The sequence below is a fragment of the Mustela lutreola genome, chromosome 15 (assembly GCF_030435805.1).
Source record: "Mustela lutreola isolate mMusLut2 chromosome 15, mMusLut2.pri, whole genome shotgun sequence".
In the NCBI taxonomy this organism is placed as follows: Eukaryota; Metazoa; Chordata; class Mammalia; order Carnivora; family Mustelidae; genus Mustela; species Mustela lutreola.
Window position 1 is genome coordinate 58,192,154 of NC_081304.1, and position 17,485 is coordinate 58,209,638.

At 49.6% G+C, this 17,485-nt stretch overlaps 1 protein-coding gene across 2 annotated transcripts in view; it reads right to left on the reverse strand.

Annotated features, from left to right (window-relative positions):
• The window catches only part of NDEL1 (nudE neurodevelopment protein 1 like 1), a 54,846-nt gene extending 37,572 nt beyond the window's left edge, over positions 1 to 17,274 (reverse strand). The window contains exon 1 of one of the 2 annotated variants that reach the window (XM_059150563.1): positions 17,184 to 17,274. The gene's annotated coding sequence lies outside the window, so the exon portion shown is untranslated. Of the gene's footprint in view, positions 1 to 2,017; positions 2,199 to 17,183 lie in introns of those variants that run through there. The other variant, XM_059150562.1, reaches the window with a different exon arrangement.
• Between the last annotated feature and the right edge of the window lie 211 nt (positions 17,275 to 17,485).

Here is a 17,485-nt window from a genome sequence, read left to right on the forward strand (position 1 = left end):
CAAAATTTTCTTTAAAAAGCTTTAATGATACATCGATAATCTTATGAGGCTGAAATAAAAGCAGATAATTATGTACTCTCCCCTGCTACCCAAACATTCCCTCCATCCTGTGTCTCATACAGATGGGAGGATGGATCTCAAAAGTAGCGGCATTATCACACTGTATGTGACCTTCAGATGGTCAGCAACTGACAAATCAACTCATTTGGGTGTAAAATAGCCTGTGCAAAATGCTACACTTACCCAGAAGCTACATTTTGTGCAATGGTAAAAAAATATATATATCCATCCCCTATGATATTGCCATCCTATTAGAAGTTGTAGTATCGACTAATGAGACTGAGAGAGTTCTTCTGGAACTCACTGTAGGTGATATGTGCCTTTGAACAAAATCTACTTCTCCCAAAGGTGACATTTACAGAATTCTTTCCTTTTCAAAGCTGATCATAAATACAATCTCCCGGGGCACGTGGGTGGCTCAGTGGGTTAAAGCCTCTGCCTTCAGCTCAGGTCACGATCCCAGGGTCTCAGGAGAGCCCCGCATCAGGCTCTCTGCTCAGCAGAGAACCTGCTTCCCCCTCTCTCTCTACCTGCCTCTCTGCCTACTTGGGGTCTCTGCCAAATAAATAAATAAAATCTTAGGAAAAAAAATTCAGAAGAGCTATCTTCCTCCTCTCCCCTTTACTTCTCTTCAACCCATGACTTAGTGCTGCACGATTTAGCAAAGCCATTACCCTATTTCAGAAGTGGATTAAGAGCAACACAGTTCATCAGACAGAATAATTAGCCAGCGACCCATGAACCTTTCAAGACAGAGAATGATTTTCTTAACGACCCAGTATCAGTTTTTTGTTTTTTTGTTCTAGATATTTATTTGAGAGAGAGAGCACAAGCAGGGGGAGTGGCAGAGGGAAAGGGAGAAAGAGTCTCCGATGAGCAGGAAGCCCAATGCAGGATTCGATTCCAGGACTCTGTCATCACGACCTGAGCCAACTGTCTGAGCCTCCCAGGCATTCCCCCCACCTCCGCCCCCGCCCCACTAGCAGTTCTTATCCTGAGTACGTCTGCTCAAAAATACTCGAATCCATCTTCTCCCTACTAGCTTCTGGCGTATTTTCGGCAAGCCAAATTTTCTGCTGTGCTTTCTAGCTGAATAAGGTATAAAAATCACACACACACACACACACACACACACACACCTTAACGTCGAGGCTAGAGCCGTAAATTCTGATCCAAACGAAGCCATTCACCAACTGGGAAAATCCAAACTCCGGCGTGGATCACTTCCTCCTTCCACCCACCCCACCTGGGCTCAACTTCCCCATCCGTCCAGTGGAGGTAACAGAATCAGGCACCACCCAGGGAGATGAGGCTCCCGAGACAGCAAGCAGCGTTCTGAAATGCGTCAAGGCGCTGCCGAATTAGAATGTAATTATCAACACCGAAGGAACCCGCACTGCCTCGGCAAAACTTAAAAGGTGACTTCGTTGCTTACCAGCCAAAAAAAAAAGGGGGGGGGGGGGGGGAGGCGAGCAGACAGGCAACCCGAACCCGTCTGGGGACACTTCTGCGAACTCCAGGAGGGACGGGGAGTCACGGGGATGCCACCGAAGCCCGACGTGGGCCGCTGCCGCCCCCAGCGCGGAGAGGCCCCGGGAGCTGGGAATCCGAGCCGGCCGACAGCCCTGCCCGCCGAGGGCGCTCGGGGGGGGGGGGGGGGGAGGGCTGGGCGCGCCGCGGCCACCAGCGCCCCGGCCCGCGATGCCACGTCCCGGCCTGCGTCCGCGCACCCCTCGCCCCGGCGGCCCGGCCACCCCCTCCCTGGGCCACACCTCGGACCGGGGCGGGCAGGGGTTGGGGGGGCAGTTAGAGCGGTTGGAACAGTCGCCCGGGGTCGGCCGCCCCCAGAGCCCGGGCCCGACCCGGCCCGCGGGCGCAGCGGGCTCCCCCGGGGACAGGCCTCGGCGCCGCCACCCGGCCCGGCCCCCTCGGGAGCGGCCCCGCACCGCCCGCTCACCTTCAATGTGTCAAAAGCGCATGTTCGCCGCCGCTCGACCGACGTCTCCGCTCCGCTGGCCTGGCCAGGCCCGCCCAGCCACTGGGTTCGGCTCCCCTCCGCAGCCCAGAGCTCCACTCCGCGTACCTCGGCGCCCGGCTCCTCCCCGACACGTCAGGGGCCGCCTCGGTGTCCGAGGCCATTCTGTGACGCACGGGGGCGGGGCCCGGAGCATGCGCGCGAGCGCGCGCGCGGCCGGGGCGTGGCTGCGGCGGGGATGGCGTCACGCGGGGGGAGGGGGGCGGGCCGGGCCCGGCGCGCTGACGTCAGGCTGGCGGCGGCCTCTGCGCAGGCGCCCTCAGTCGTCGCGGCTCCCCCAAAACAGCTGAGCGGGTACGGGAAGTGACGCCCCAAGGAGGGGATTTGGGGGTGATACCCTCTGGCCTCCGCGTCTTTCAGCCACCGAGGTCCTTCGAGTGTCCGTGTGTCCGGGCGCCCGTTCGTAGCGTGACTCTCGGGTCTGATCTCACCCCGTAGCACACCCCCGAGCACCCTGCAGAGTAACAGGGGTATCCCCGTCCCCCTTGTCACTCCCACGGGGATCTGCGTGCTGTTTGCGCTCTCCCTCCGGCGGGCACTGTGTGCCGGGACTTGTCTTCCCCCGCAGACTGTAAGTGCCCGGAGAGCAGGACCCCCCCCCCAGGTCTTTCTCGTTCCCACCCGGGAGCTGGCACACTAAGTGGGCGCTCAAATACTTGTTGGTCGGAATGCATGGATTCGCTGGGAGGAATACAAGTAACATCCACTTACGTGTTCTGCATATCTGAGCGTACATTTATTTGGGGGTGTATCGCCCTGGGGCCCCTGAAGCCTGGCCTCCTAGGTGACTTGGGAGGGAAGAGGGCCGAGGGGTGCTCAGCTCAGAAAGGGGAGAGATGAGGCTGAGCAACGGCTTGGGAAGCGGAAGCTAGAACGGAGCTCTTTCAAAAAACAGCTCTGGGAACTTTGAGTGCACAATGTGCCGTGTAATTACCCCTGATGTCAGGGCTCTCGGGATTGGGTCTGTGGGGTTTTTGGACGCGATAATCATGTGAAAGACAGGCTTCAAGGTGAAAGCAAGGTGAGGTTGGGAAGTTCAGTCACGTTTTTGAGGAAATAGACCTATGTGGGAACAATGCAAAATGAATTGTAATAGGTGTCCAAATCAATAAAAATTGGAAACATGATGAACGGTGTTTGCGGGAAGGATGGCACCTTGAGCTAGACTCTGAAAGAGGGTTGAAAAGATCATGATAATGACAGTAAGAGAAGTGCCCTTTTGTTGTGCCATCTGTAGGCACTGGCACTGGCAATTACGAGAAATGCTCGGTTTGCATAATTTAATCCACAAAAGGACCCTGGGAAATCGGTGCTGTTAAAATTCCCATTTCACCAGTGAGGAAACTGAGTCAGCAAAATAATGTTGCCCAAGGTCAATCAACTAGAAAAAAGTGGACTCAAGATCCAAATCCAGCTAGTCTGGATGGTTTAATTCCAGAAACCATGCTCTTCACCACTACTATACTTTCACTCAGGGTGTCTATTAATAATTTTATTTAATTTAATTAATATTAACAATATTTGGGGGCTAGAGCACCATGCTAAGTGCATTAAATAAATTACCTCCCTCAGTCCTCACAAGCAGCTTGTGAGGCCACAATTATTACCTCGAGTAATACACTTTTACAAAACCGAGGCCCTGAGGAGCTGGAATTTTAACCCAAGCAGATCTTTGTCCAAGCCCAGTGACCTGGGGGACACTGCAGAAGCTCTTTCCGGATCTGGGGCTCTGCTTCCCTGGCAGGAAGCTGTGCTCTGTTAGATGAGATCACAGAGAGGTAATTAGGCAGGGAGGTCTTCCTGTGGACCTCCTGCCAAGACCCAGCAGTCCCAGCCCAAAGGAAAAAACAAAGTCTGCAACTCTTGTCCCCGCCTCCTGGCTGAAGTCCTGGGAAATACACTGAGTCACCTAATGGCAGGGCAAGCCCTGCACAAAATGCTGGCGTCATCTTCCAGGCCCCACCACTCCCCCTACATGCGTTGGCCCCATCTCAATGAATGGGCTTTGCCTGGCAAGGCTGTTAATAATCGCAAAGCCCCCAACTGATCTCCTTCCTCAGCACTGTTGTGCTTTCTCCCAAGTAACAGTGAACAGCCTTTGCCCCACTCCCCTGCCCATCTTGGGGAAGTAAAGTGGAAGTGAGACCTGAAAGCAGCCTCTAAGGGAAACAAAATTTGCAAAATCGGCTTTGGGAATTTAACAAAGATGAAAGAGGTTGCTACATCCTCTGCTTCCATGAGGAATGGATCTAGCCAAAGCAGGTCAATATCACAGTCTCTGAGAGCAGGCATAAGCATCCCACCTTTCCTGGCAGTAACTCACAGAGACTTGGGAAACAGAGGCCAGTCTCCACTGGGAGGTAGGGGTTGACCAGCTGCCTTACGAGAAGTCTGGACACTAATGTAAGCGCAAGCTAATAAGAACGTAGACTCCAGCCACATCACACATGGAAGGTGACACGGTGAACACAGGCCTGCCTCGAAAACTCCAAGGGGATGTGGGGCCCATGGAACCCTCTGTTGAAACAGGCAAGCAGAGACCTGATAAGCAAAGGTTTGATTCAGCCTTGCATCTTTTGTGACTGGAATTTTCTGCCCATCTCTAGGGGCATAGATCTCCTGTACCCAGGCTGGCCAAAGGACTCCCAAAGGCTGGCTGGTCACTAGAGTCTTGCTGGATACCTCCACCAGGGGTCCCACCACCTCTCATGTGTGAACCCCAAACAAATCCTCCTTTTACCCCAGTTGAAATTTCCAAAATGACTTCGTGTCTCTGACAAAGATGCTGTCATTCCCCTAGTTACTAAGGCACAAAAGCCTCCTCAAGTCACCCTTAATTATCTCCCCCCAGCTTTCATTTCACTCTAGAAGGTCACCGAACCCAAGAGACCCGCCCATCATAAACTCTCTCAATTCCATTTTCGCAGCATTTTCCTCCTGGATCTCCCTAGTTCACAGTCTCCTATCTCTCTCTCCCGCCCTTTCCGAACTTCTTTCCCTTCACTTCCTCCCGGTCCCAGCCCAGCAGACCACACCACCATCAGGATAACCTTTCCAAAATCCCTCTGTGTACAGAGCATCACTTGCTCCAAAAGTGGTTTCGGCATCCTGTTGTTGCCTTGGTGATAACGTACAAACTACAAAACCTAGCATTCGAGGCCCTCCCAAAGCAACTCCAACACATGTCCACAGTCTACTTCCTACAGTTCACCAATCTGGGTCCGGCCAGACCTTCCACTGTGTCCCCCACAGAGTTCCCTTCATCTCTGGGCCTCTTACTGACTCCCACACCTGCTCCCTGAGCCCGGCCAACCCACCTTCCTCTCTGCCTTTGGAAATCTCATTCATATGCTACCTCCTCCAGGAAGCCTTCCCGATACCTAATGCCCCCAAATGAGTGTTCCTTCCTCTGAGTTCAAGCATAACCCCAAATAGTTCACAGGAGACTTACTGAACATGGCCTTTTGGTTCTGGAGGTGTCTGGGCTCCCCACAAAGGAACCAAATCTCACTGAGCACTGGGATAATATTGACTGTCCCACTATTCCTCAGCAACAGATCTTTAGCAAAAAGTCAGTTAAACGTGTTTCAAGGGCACCTGGGTGGCTCAGTGGGTTAAAGCCTCTGCCTTTGGCTCAGGTCATGATCCCAGGGTCCTGGGATCGAGCCCCGCGTCGGCCTCCCTGTTCAGCGGGGGATCTGCTTCTGCCCCTCCCCCTGCTTGTGTGCTCTCTCTCTAATAAATAACATTTTTTGATAAATAAAAAAGAATAGTTATAATAAAAATAGGAATTTTTATTTAAAAATTATTCTTGGCAGGGATAAAATTATGCTCTGGGACCTTAGGTGAGAAGTGGTTTTCTAGAGAGAATGAAGTCTTTCATTCTCCAGTTGTGAGTTTAGCGCTTGCTAAGTTCTAGGCACCGTTCTTGAACTTGGGGATTCAAGTGTGTCACAGTCACAGCACCCCACCCCCGTAGAGCTTATCTTCTAATGGGGAAGACAGATAATAAGCCAATAGACAAATAAATGTCTTTCTGTCCAATCATGATAGATGCTAGGAAGAAACCTGCCCAGAGAGACACCTGGATGGCTCAGTGGTTTAAGTGGCTGCCTTCGGCTCAGGTCGTGATCCCAGGGTCCTGGGATCGAGCCCCACATTGGGCCCCTGCTCGGTGGAGAGCCAGCTTCTCCCTCCCTGCCTGGCCTGCTTGTGCTCTCTGTCTGTCGATTAAATAAATAAAATCTTAGAAAGGAAGGAAGGGGGGGCGCCTGGGTGGCTTAGTGGGTTAAAGCCTCTGACTTTGGCTCGGGTCGTGATCCCAGGTCCTGGGATCAAGCCCTGCATAGGGCTCTCTGCTTGGCAGAAAGCCTGTTTCCTCCTCTCTCTCTCTGCCTGCCTCTCTGCCTACTTGTGATCTCTTTCTGTCAAATAAATAAATAAAATCTTTCAAATAAAAAAAAAAGAAAGGAAGGAAGGAAGGAAGGAATCTGCCCAGAGCAAGAGGATAAGATATGGCAAGAGTTTTCCCTGAGTATCAGGCTTTGTCACGGGAGCGACTGTCTTCCTCCACAAAATTGTCAGGACTCTTATGATAAAGGCTGCTATGTAAAATGCAAGAGAGATGTGAAATTAAGAACATGATAATACGTGCCAGTGTCTCACATAGAGAAGCTCATCCTACTTCCCATCACAGTGCCGGGCATAGAGTGGGCGTTCGATAAATCAGTTGGATAAAGGGCTTGCTGTGTGGTCTACAAAATGCCCAGCCTCCAACCAGATGATAAATTCCCCCCTTCTAAGATAAAGAATGGTAGCCAGTTCGCATCTGATTCCAAAACACTCCCAGTATAATACACTATATGTTAATAAGAAAATAAAAATTATATTTTAAAAAATGCCCCCTGCTGCTTGGTCCCCGACCCCTGAGCCAGACAGCCGTGAACAGCCGAGCAGGGGTAACCCAGCACCACCCCAAAGAGATGATGGGCTCCATTCGATGTGTATGTTGCCTGCTCAGCAGCTCCTCGATCAAACCGAGTGCAGCAAACTGCTCAAAGCTATTCGATGCCTTCTAAACCCCACTCTCCTGTCAGATTCTCTATCCCCTCCTTCCCCAAACTCCAGAGGTCTGTAAGTCAACAGAAAGCCAGGAGCTGGGTATATGACCCAGAAGGGTCCAGACCTCCTTGCTGTCCCTTCCCTTCCTGCTGTGTCTGTCTGAGAACGCTGCCAGCTTCCAGATCCTTCCATGGCAGGACTCGGGTGTAGCTCACAGGCGAGAACGAGGACAAGTCAAGCTGAAGCCATCACAGGCCTCCCTGTCAGAGTGCTGCTCTCATACCTGGGAGGAAAGGACCCCACCTTGTCCTTATCTGGGGGCTAAACTGAGGCTTAAGACTCTTGGCTCAGCCTTTGCCCACTCCCTGTTAATGGAAACTGACACCCAGCCGCACTCCCATGAATCTTGGAGTTGCCTCAATTTCCTCCCCAGCAACCCACCTCAGCTGTGGGCTTCCTCCCGTTCTGGAACTATCTGCAGCCTCGTGGTGTTCCTGGCTTCAAAGCCTCCACTCCCCCAAGCTTCTGTCTTCCCTGTCAGCCCTGGCTCCCAGCCAGCCCCTGTGTCACTACCCACGCCCCGGAGTGACAGCCGCCTCCCCAGGAAAGGAAGGCTCCACACTATTAATTGTTGGCTTGGTTAACACCTGGCAACCTCACGGGCTGTTGCCATCATACCTACATCAACAGCGTGACTGTCCCCAGACCAAAGCAAGATCTGCTCCATACCTTCACGGAGACAGGGTGACACCGGTTTTGCTCACCCCCAAACCCTTCTGATGAAATGACAAGGCTGGAAAGAGATGGAGCGTTTCTTCCGAGCTGCGCTGGGCGTATCGGGTAATTTCAGGCAAATTTCTATTACCAGACATACAGGACTGAACGACCATTCATGCAGGCATTCAACAAATCGCCTAGAGTGAGTGCCCGCCCTGTTCTAGGCTCCAGGAACAGAGCAGTTAATGACATGAGCTCACAGAGAAGAAACAGAAAGAAGGAAACATTAGCCTGTCCAGTAGTGTTAAGTACTGAGAAGAAACAAAGAGGCCAAGACATTTCAATATTTTGTATTTTGGGGGGCACGGAGGGCAACACCGGACATGGAGCATGAACAAATGCCTTGTGTTGAATGTTTGTTAAGTTCTGAGATATTTCCCTGGCTCTCAGATGCTCCTTTCTCTTTTTAAAATATTTTTTAAAGATTTTATTTATTTATTTGAAAGAGAGCGCAAGCACCAGCGGCAGGAGGGGCAGAGGGAGAGGGAGACAGAGCTCACGCAGACCCCTTGCTGAGCATGGTCTCGATCTCATGACACCGAGATCACAACCCAAGCCAATCAAGAGTCGGAGGCTTAACCCTCTGAGCCACCCGGTGCCCCTCTTTTTCTTTCCTTTCATCAAATCATTTTTATCATTCAAACTCCAGTAAAGACCTCTCCAATGAAACAGAATGAGCAATCAGCAGCTGCTGACAAATTTTAAAATTACAAGGTGACTAACACACATGTCATCGTCAGCTCGCTCCTAATCAAAAGCGTTCCAAAGAGAACAGCAAGAAGGTGGGGGTAGGAGGCTGGGTGTCACTACCTTGGACGTCAACTATAGCTAACCTGGAAAATGGGGATTGCTTTTCGGCGGGATGGTGGGGGGGGGGGTGTCACACATGTGGAGACCATGGATTCAGGAAGGGGCGCCGTACCCTGACCGTTTATAATCATAACCTAACAGGGGCTTACAACCTAGCCCGAGTCCGCGGGATCTTGGAGGAAATTGCCCACAAGCCTTTGTCAATTCCTACATAAATACAGCATGGGTCCCAATGTCCACTTGGAAAATGACAGAGGAGGGGTTTGTGGGCTGTGCATGAGAAACAATTTCTGCTCGAAATCGGATCGGGCTTTTTCTAGGACTGTATGTTCCAATGTATGGAGGCCAATTTTGACTCGTAAAAGGCTAAAGTGCAGAAACGAAAAACAGCCCAGGGGGCATGTCAATCACAGTAGAAATGCCCCTTCCATACAAAGGAAATACGTGTCCCTTTGGAGGGGAGCAGGCATCGATTTAAGTGCCAGTGGTAGAACACCAGGGAGGAGTGAGGGGAAGGGGAGCAGGAAAGCCCTTTCTCCAAGCCTGTTGCTGTGTCAACAATTTTCCAAAAGTCCTGTGTTGGCAGCACAGTTGTGAAGACCATGATAGAAAGATATTAAAGGCAGCCCTGTGAGAGCAGGAGGCCCAGACACACTGATGAGGTGATCAAAGGGAGGCAAGACCCACCCTCCCCCCCCAGCCGGAGCTACGCCCCTTCTCAGGGCTCCCCACCCTGGTGTGAGGGCGCAGTCAGCCTCAGCCCCGGGGAGCCCTTCCCTCCCACCGCCTTAGGAATTTCTTCCTGGCCACATTGGGCCCCATCAACAGGCGATTTTGCCCATCACTTCCCCTCTCTGCATCTCCTTTTCTTCCTCTGTAAAAAGAGCAGCTTGTTAGCAGCTCCTGTGAGTCTGGACTGGTCCTGCCCTCTGGGTGCCGAGCACCCTTTCGAGGAGAGCTGAGGTCCCTGCCTCTCTGAGGCCAGCTTGCCCTACAGTCATGGGAAGGTCAGGCCCCTCCTCAGTGGGTTGGTGAGGGCGGATGATGGAGGACCGTCTTACCCTGGCAGAGCTTGCTTTGCTCTGTCCTGAGGAGGCCCTGAACTTGCAGAATGGACCACTTCCAAGGGCATCTAAAAGGCCGCGTGTTCGTCTGCTGGGGCCGCTGTAGCACATCACCACATCCTGAGTGGCTTAAAACAACACCACGGTATCCTCCTCAGGTTCTAGAGGTCAGGTGTCCGAAATGAGACTCATAGGAACCCAACCAAGGTGTTGGCAGGGCTGGTTCCTGCAGGAGGCTCCTTGCCCCTTCCAGGGGCTCCTAGCTCACAGCCGCCTCTGTCCACCAGGCCTTCTGGTGTCAGATTGCTCGGTCTAACTTTGACCCCCGCCTTCCTCTCAGGAGGACCCTTTCCATACATGAAGCCCACCCTGCTATCCCAGAATAATCTTCCCATTTCAAAAGCCTTAACCACGGGTGCCTGGGTGGCTCAGTGGGTTAAAGCCTCTGCCTTTGGCTCAGGTCGTGATCCCAGGTCCTGGGATCGAGCCCCACATAGGGCTCTCTGCTCAGCAGGGAGGCTGCTTGCTTCCCTCTCTCTCTCTGCCTACTTGTGATCTCTGTCAAATAAATTAAAAAAAAAAAAAAAAAAAAAAGCCTGATCCACCTCTGCAAAGCCATTTTTGCCACGTAAGAGGACATGCTCACAGCTCTGGGGGTTACGGTGTGGACATCTTCCAGGGCTTATCATTCTGCCTACGATATCTGATGTGCTCATTCTACCCTCGTCACAATATTTGCCACTTCTCCTTATCATCTTTGAGCTTTTCTTTAAATTGACTCCCTCCCTTTTTCTGAAGCAGGCTCCACGCCCAGTGTGGAGCCCAAGCCGGGGCTCGAACTCATGACCTTGAGATCCAGACCTGAGCCAGGATCAAGAGTTGACGCTCGACCACCTAAGCCACCCAGGCACCCCTGAATTGGTTTGCTTTTTTTTTTTTTTTAATAGACTTACATCCTTCATTAGCCTCATCCTAAACGATCATATCCATGAACTCCTGGAATGAACCACCAGTTTTAGTTTCCCTAATATTTCATCAAGTAAATCCGTAACTACTAAGATGGCAACTGTCCATGCCTGTCCCGGGTAACATCACTCTGCATGCCTCCGGGAGTACCAAGGCCAGCATTTGGGGGACAAAAATAGAATCCAGCCTGCTGGTTTTACAGAAGAGGGTAATTTGGCCAAAAATGCACAGCAACAAAGAGCAAAACTGCAGCCCCGGCTCCGTCCTCACTGGGCACAACTTGACAGCATGTCAGTGTCTCTTCCCGGCATCCCTGCACCGGCGACTCGAACCAGCTGATGCTCAGGTCCCCTGTGCTATGCTCACAGATATTTTATATTTAGAAAGTGGTGTTTCCTATTGCTTCCCCCGTCGGACTCACACTCGTGCCTCCCACTTATCTGTGTTAAACACTCTCATGTTTACTTGGCCCGCATCTGGACAGCATCCAAGCCCCAGGGAAGAATGAGCCAAAAGGGAAGGTCAGTGGCCAGTGGTGACTTTGTACTGGGCTCTCCTTGGCATCTGTCCCAGCTGCAGGCTGAGCTTTGAAAACCACTTTTGAGAAGGCAGAGTCCTTTTCCATGCACACGGTGTGGGATGCTATCATTATCCTCGTCTTACATAACAATCGGCACGCAATAAAAATAGCTTTCATTTATTGGATTCTTAGTGTGGGTCAGGGCTCGGGTAAGTGCTTGCCAAACACCCGTTCACGACAACACTATGAAGTAGCTCTTCGTGTCCCCACTTTACAGATGAGAAAAATGAGTCTCAGAGAAGTCAAGCAGTTTGTCCGGGTCACAAGGCAGGGGTGACAAAGTCTGTGTTCAGAATGCCTTGGAAGACACGAGGGAACTTAGAAATCCCCCTGAGTGGGGACTCCTGCAGAGGACACCCAGTCAATGGCAGACTCAGGGACAGTTCATTCTTTCTGATTTTTGCACTTAAGCTAGTATTTCTGGGGTAACTTCTTCGGACACCTGCCCGATCCGCTTCTGTTTCCTCCTCTTTACAAACATCCCTCCACCCTGGTGCTCTGGCCCTCCACCCTTTCCACCCAAGGTTAAAAGCCATGGAGGAATCTAGGGAGAACCCCCGAATGACCTTTCTCCATCTTCCTCCAAACCACAGAGGGGGAAAAGAAAGACAGAAAGTGCTAGAACATTTCTGAGAGTCTGTTTTTGCATTAGTAACAATTTAACCAGAAAAGGATTAAAGTGTGACTTTTGTCCTTTCCCCTCCCCCAAAAAAGAGATTGCTAAACAGATTAACAGAGTGGAAACAAGGTTACATGGGGTCCTGATCCGAAGGGGAACTTGTTAATGAAGATTTTAATCCAAAAGAACCAAGATGTCGGTCAGTAGGGTACGGCCTCAATAAATGATCGCATAGCCACGCAACGGAATACCACGTTACCACGAATAATGATGTCATACAACAGTGTATAATAATAGGAGGATGAACTATGATTAGTAAGTCGAAAGCACGAATACAAATTAAAATGACTCTTATTGTCACAGGTACGTAACGTTTGAAAAGGTGATTTATATTTTCTTTTTTCTGCTTGTTTGTGTCTTCCAAACGTGCTGCGGTGAACAAAAATTACTTTCTTTTTTCTTTTCTTTTTTTTTTTTTTTAAGTAGGCTCCACACCCAGTATAGAGCTGCTTAAATTTATTGCCTTGAGATCAGGGCATTATTATTGCCCTGAGATCAAGACCTGAGCTGAGATCAAGAGTCAGACGCTTAATTAACTGAGCCACCTAGGCACCCCTACAGATTATTTTCTTAATCCAAGGGAGGGAATAAAAAATCATGCAAAAATGTGGACATAGTCATTAAGATCCACTGTTCTCTGAAGCCTGTGCTCTGAGACTGAATATACAAGAAAATAAAACATCGACCCTATGCCTCGTTGCAGAGCTGGCCACATATCCCAATGTAGCACTTTTCCTACCCCGCTCAAAAAATGAACAATGGGGGGGCGCCTGGGTGGCTCAGTGGTTTAAGCCTCTGCCTTCAGTTCAGGTCATGATCTCAGGGTCCTGGGATCGAGCCCCACATCGGGCTCTCTGCTCAGTGGGGAACCTGCTTCCCCCTCTTTCTCTGCCTGCCTCTCTGCCTATCAAATAAATAAATAAAAATCTTTAAAAAAAAAAAAAAAGAACAATGGATAAAAATAAGTTGTTTGCAGAAAAAGACAAAAAATGGCCCATAAACATGTAGGAAGATATTCGGCCGTATCGTTAATGAGTTTTGAACATGTCAATTAGAATACAATGCCGTACAACTTGTCTATCAGATTAGCTACGTTTAAAATAAATGATGCTGCTCGCTGCTATGAGAGGTATGAGGAAGTCAGTGCGTTTGTACCACGCTGGTCAGAGGGCCGGCGTGACAACCACGGCAGCTACCATGATGGGTTGAGTACTTGTATCCTCACTTCCTCTTGAAACACCACTAAAAAGACAGGACCAAAAAAAGAGACAGGGCGCCTGGGTGGCTCAGTGGGTAAAAGCCTCTGCCTTCGGCTCTAGTCATGATCTCAGGGTCCTGGGATTGAGACCCCGCATCAGGCTCTCCGCTCAGCGGGGAGCCTGCTTCCTCCTCTCTTTCTGCCTGCCTCTCTGCCTGCTTGTGATCTCTGTCTGTCAAATAAATAAATAAAATCTTAAAAAAAAAAAATTCTAAAAGGCAGAACTCCAGGAGGACAGAGTGCAGGAAAGACAATGATGACATGAGATGTCAACAGAATCTTGTAAAATGGACAGTAGATCGCTGAGTGGCTGCTGATGGGGTGATCAGAGAAGGCTGGAGGGGAGACTCAGTGTCCCCCAGACGCAAGCAGCGCGGCGTCTCCACCCGCAGACCAGACGGCTCCCCAGCCGGAGGTGCTGGCTGCGACGACGGAAGGCGGGACGGGGCGGGGCCACACACAGGAAGATCTGTTGAAACCACCCTATGTTTACAAAGCACTTTAGAGGCTGACTTCATAGCTCAGGCAAATGACAAGCCAAGGTATTTACCTTTCTCCCACCCCAGCAGGAGGAGGATGTTTAGAAAAGCTCCAGACTAGGGCACACTGGGCCACCCCTTGTCCAGACTAGGACAAGGCTAAGTCACCACACTACAAAAAGAAGGGTAATGGAGGGAGGGCAGATCCTTCAAAGGCTGTGTATGGAATGAAGAGATCCTACCTTCCTTCTCCTGATAGCCTCCCAGAATGCTTACAGCCTGACGTGTATCCTCCAGCCAGGAGATCAGAGAGTTTTTCTCAGCGGAACCCAACTGGATCTAGAGAGTCTCCCAACCACTGGCCTGATCTGGAGTAGTCACAGAGAAGCCCAACAGACAGCAAGACCCTCCGCCTGCCCCCTCCAGAACCTCCAATCAGCGTCTAGTTCCTTGATCATAAAGATGAACATTTAGGGTGCCTGGGTGGCTCAGTGAGTTAAAGCCTCTGCCTCCGGTTCAGGTCATGATCTCAGGATCCTGGGATCGAGCCCCGCTCTCTGCTCAGCAGGGAGCTCACTTTCCCCCTCTCTGCCTGCCTCTCTGCCTTGTGATCTGTCAAATAAATAAATAAAATCTTTAAAAAAATAAAATAAAATGTACAGTTGAAATAAAGATGGGAACTGGGAAATCATCTGATGTGTCTGATCCTATTGAGAGAAATTTAAAAGCCCTGTTGGAGAGGAAACAGTGATATGTGGGTGAAAGCTAAGAAAATGAAAACCTGAGGCAACCATCAACTCCGGGGGAAAAAATTAGACAAAAGGAAGGAAAGAATAATAGTAAAGTGGAGAGCTCAGAGAGCAATACTTACATAGTTACAGCTCAACATACTTTTGTAACACAAACATGAACACTGATTTAAGCAAAATTTGTTATCAGGAAGGACCAGGAAGATGGGAGGGGCATTACTATAGATAGGGTGATGTATCCTTCCTTTTCATAAAAAGTCAATAGATCATGACTAAAATAGAAAAAAAAAAAAAAACAGCCATCCAGTCACTTTAGAAACAACTAAAATCATTAAAAGTGTTTGTGTCTGGTAAAGAAAACTTGGAAGTGGGAAGGTGGGAAGGGGAATTGGTATTTTTCATTGTGTTGCTCTGTGTTGCTTTAATAAAAGTGGATGTGAAATTTGAAACACATAAAAAGTATGATACTTACTGAAGGAATTTAGACAAAAGTACCAAGACTGTAAACAGGTGTATAACTTTTCACCCAGCAATAAACTTGTAAGGATTTACACTAAGGAAATAATAGGGCTAGTATGCAAAGACGTGCATTCACTGGAGCATTGTTTATTATAGCAATATGTTGAAAACAGCCTAAACACCCATCAGTAGGTATTTATACATCACTATGTATAAATTCTGTATACCTATACACTGAAATACTACCCAGCTGTTAAGAAAGACAAGGTAAGGATACCCGGGTGGCAAAGCATCTACCTCTGGCTCAGGCCACAATCCTGGGGTCCTGGGATCAAGCCCTGTGTCAGGCCCCCTGCTCAGAGGGGAGCCCGCTTCTCCCTCTCCCTCTGTTCTTCCTCCCACTGTGCTCTTACACACACAAGTACTCTCTCTCTCTTAAATATATAAGTAAATAAAATCTTTTAAAAAGGAAAGACAAGGGAGATATTTATAAATTAACCAGAGATGATACTCAAATGATATTATCAAGTAAAAAAGGGTTAAATGACAGAGTTTTACATAAGAAATATTTGTTTGAAAGGTCCAGTTGCTCTCCAGAATATATAAAGAACTCCTACAACTCAACAACAACAACAAACAACTCGATTGAAAAATGCATGAAGGACTCGATTAGACGTTTCTCCAAAGAAGTATACAAATGGCCAATAAGCCTCAAAGAATGACGTTCCATGCCACTGATTACTAGGAAAATGCAGGTTAAAATTGCAGTAAGATACCAAGGCACACCCATCAGGATGGCTGCGATCAGAAACACAGAAAGTAACAAGTGTCAGCAAGAATGTAGAGAAATCAGACCCCTCGCACACTACCATAGGGTTGTCAAATGACACAGTCGCTATGTACGAAGTAAGACAATTCCACAAAAAATTAAAAATAGAATTGCCATATGATCCCGGCAATTCCACTTGTGGACATACACTCAAATGAACTGAGAGCAGGGGCTCACACAGATATTGCTGAACTCAGGGTCGTAATAGCCAGAAGGTAGAGACGATTCAAGTGTTCAACCCACGTGCAGACGGTGGAACAGAACGCGGTCTATTCACACAACAGAATTGTGTTCAGCCTTAAAAAGGAAGGCAATTGTGACAACAGGGATGAACCCTGAGACCTTTATGCTGAGTGAAACAAGCCAGCCATGAAAGGACAAATACCATGTGATTCTACCTATATGAGGTGTCTAGAGTCGCCAAACTCAGAAACAGAAAGCAGAATGGTGGTTTTCAGAAGCTAGGGAAAAGGAGAGTTGGGACGCAGTATTTAGTGGGGACAGAGTTTCAGTTTTGCAAGACGATAAGAGTTCTAGAACCAGAGGGCGATGATGGGTGTCCAACAACGTGAACGCACTTGGTGTCCCTGAACTGTGGACCTAAGGTAAATTTTATGTATATTTTACTGCCACACGTTTTTAAAATTTTTTGAGGTCTAGAAATCTGTATGTCAAAGGGTCCATGGTAATCTTCGCGGATGGAATCATGCAAAAACTTGAACTTTCTCTGTATTGGGGGGGTTTTCTATACTAGGAAAAAAAAAAGTGGAGTTCCATTTAGAAAATGAAATAAAACTAATCTCAAATTCTGAAAGATACCATCTTATAGTTTATAAAACAGTTTCATAATCACTGTCTTGCTTAAGACAAGAAGTCCCCTGAAAGAGAGACATGGTGCCGTTTTCTAGATGAGAAAATAGGTTCAGAGGGGAGTGACTTGCCCATGAACGAGACAAGGAGCTGGGACTCCTGGTGGCAATCTCCTAACCTGGTCAGCTCAGCGCAATGTTAAGCATCACATGAGATAAACCTGTCTGAACCCAAGAGACCCTGTCTGCAAGCCTGGAAAATGCTATCTGGTACCCAGGAAAGACAAATCAGGGTGATGGGATCTTGGGGAGATGGGGATAGAGCACGGGGTTTCAGGACGCCACCATCAATGCAACGTCTGGTGTTCCCCCCACAGGGACATAACCAACTTCACAACACTGACCTCAGCCTTTGACGGTGCCCCCAGTCCCATGGACAGAGAGAGGGTCTGCTGACCACCAGGAGCCCTCCCGCTCTGGGGCGCCTCTGGCTGGCCCTCACCTGGCCCAGACGTCCAATCAGACACCCCCACCCCCTCCCCCATCCCCCGCCACCATCGCATTGTACCTGCTCCTGTGTCCAGGGCTTCGCCGATCAGACCAACAGCAGGCCCCACGGTTGCTGGCCCTGAACCAGCTGAAGGGAAGTAGAAGTCAACAGGAAATGTGAGAATCACCATATGACAAAAGAGGTACAAGGACAGGAAGTGGGTTTGGCCGCAAAGGCGGAGGGGACCCCGTGATCTAGAGGTGAGGCAACCCCGCTAGCCTCCTCGCTCGGCTAGAGTGGAGAAACGATTCCTTCCTTGCCAAGCAAGGGAAGAGAGAAATCGGGTACTGTCCTGGCTCCTGAGCCAGGCCTTCAAGCTT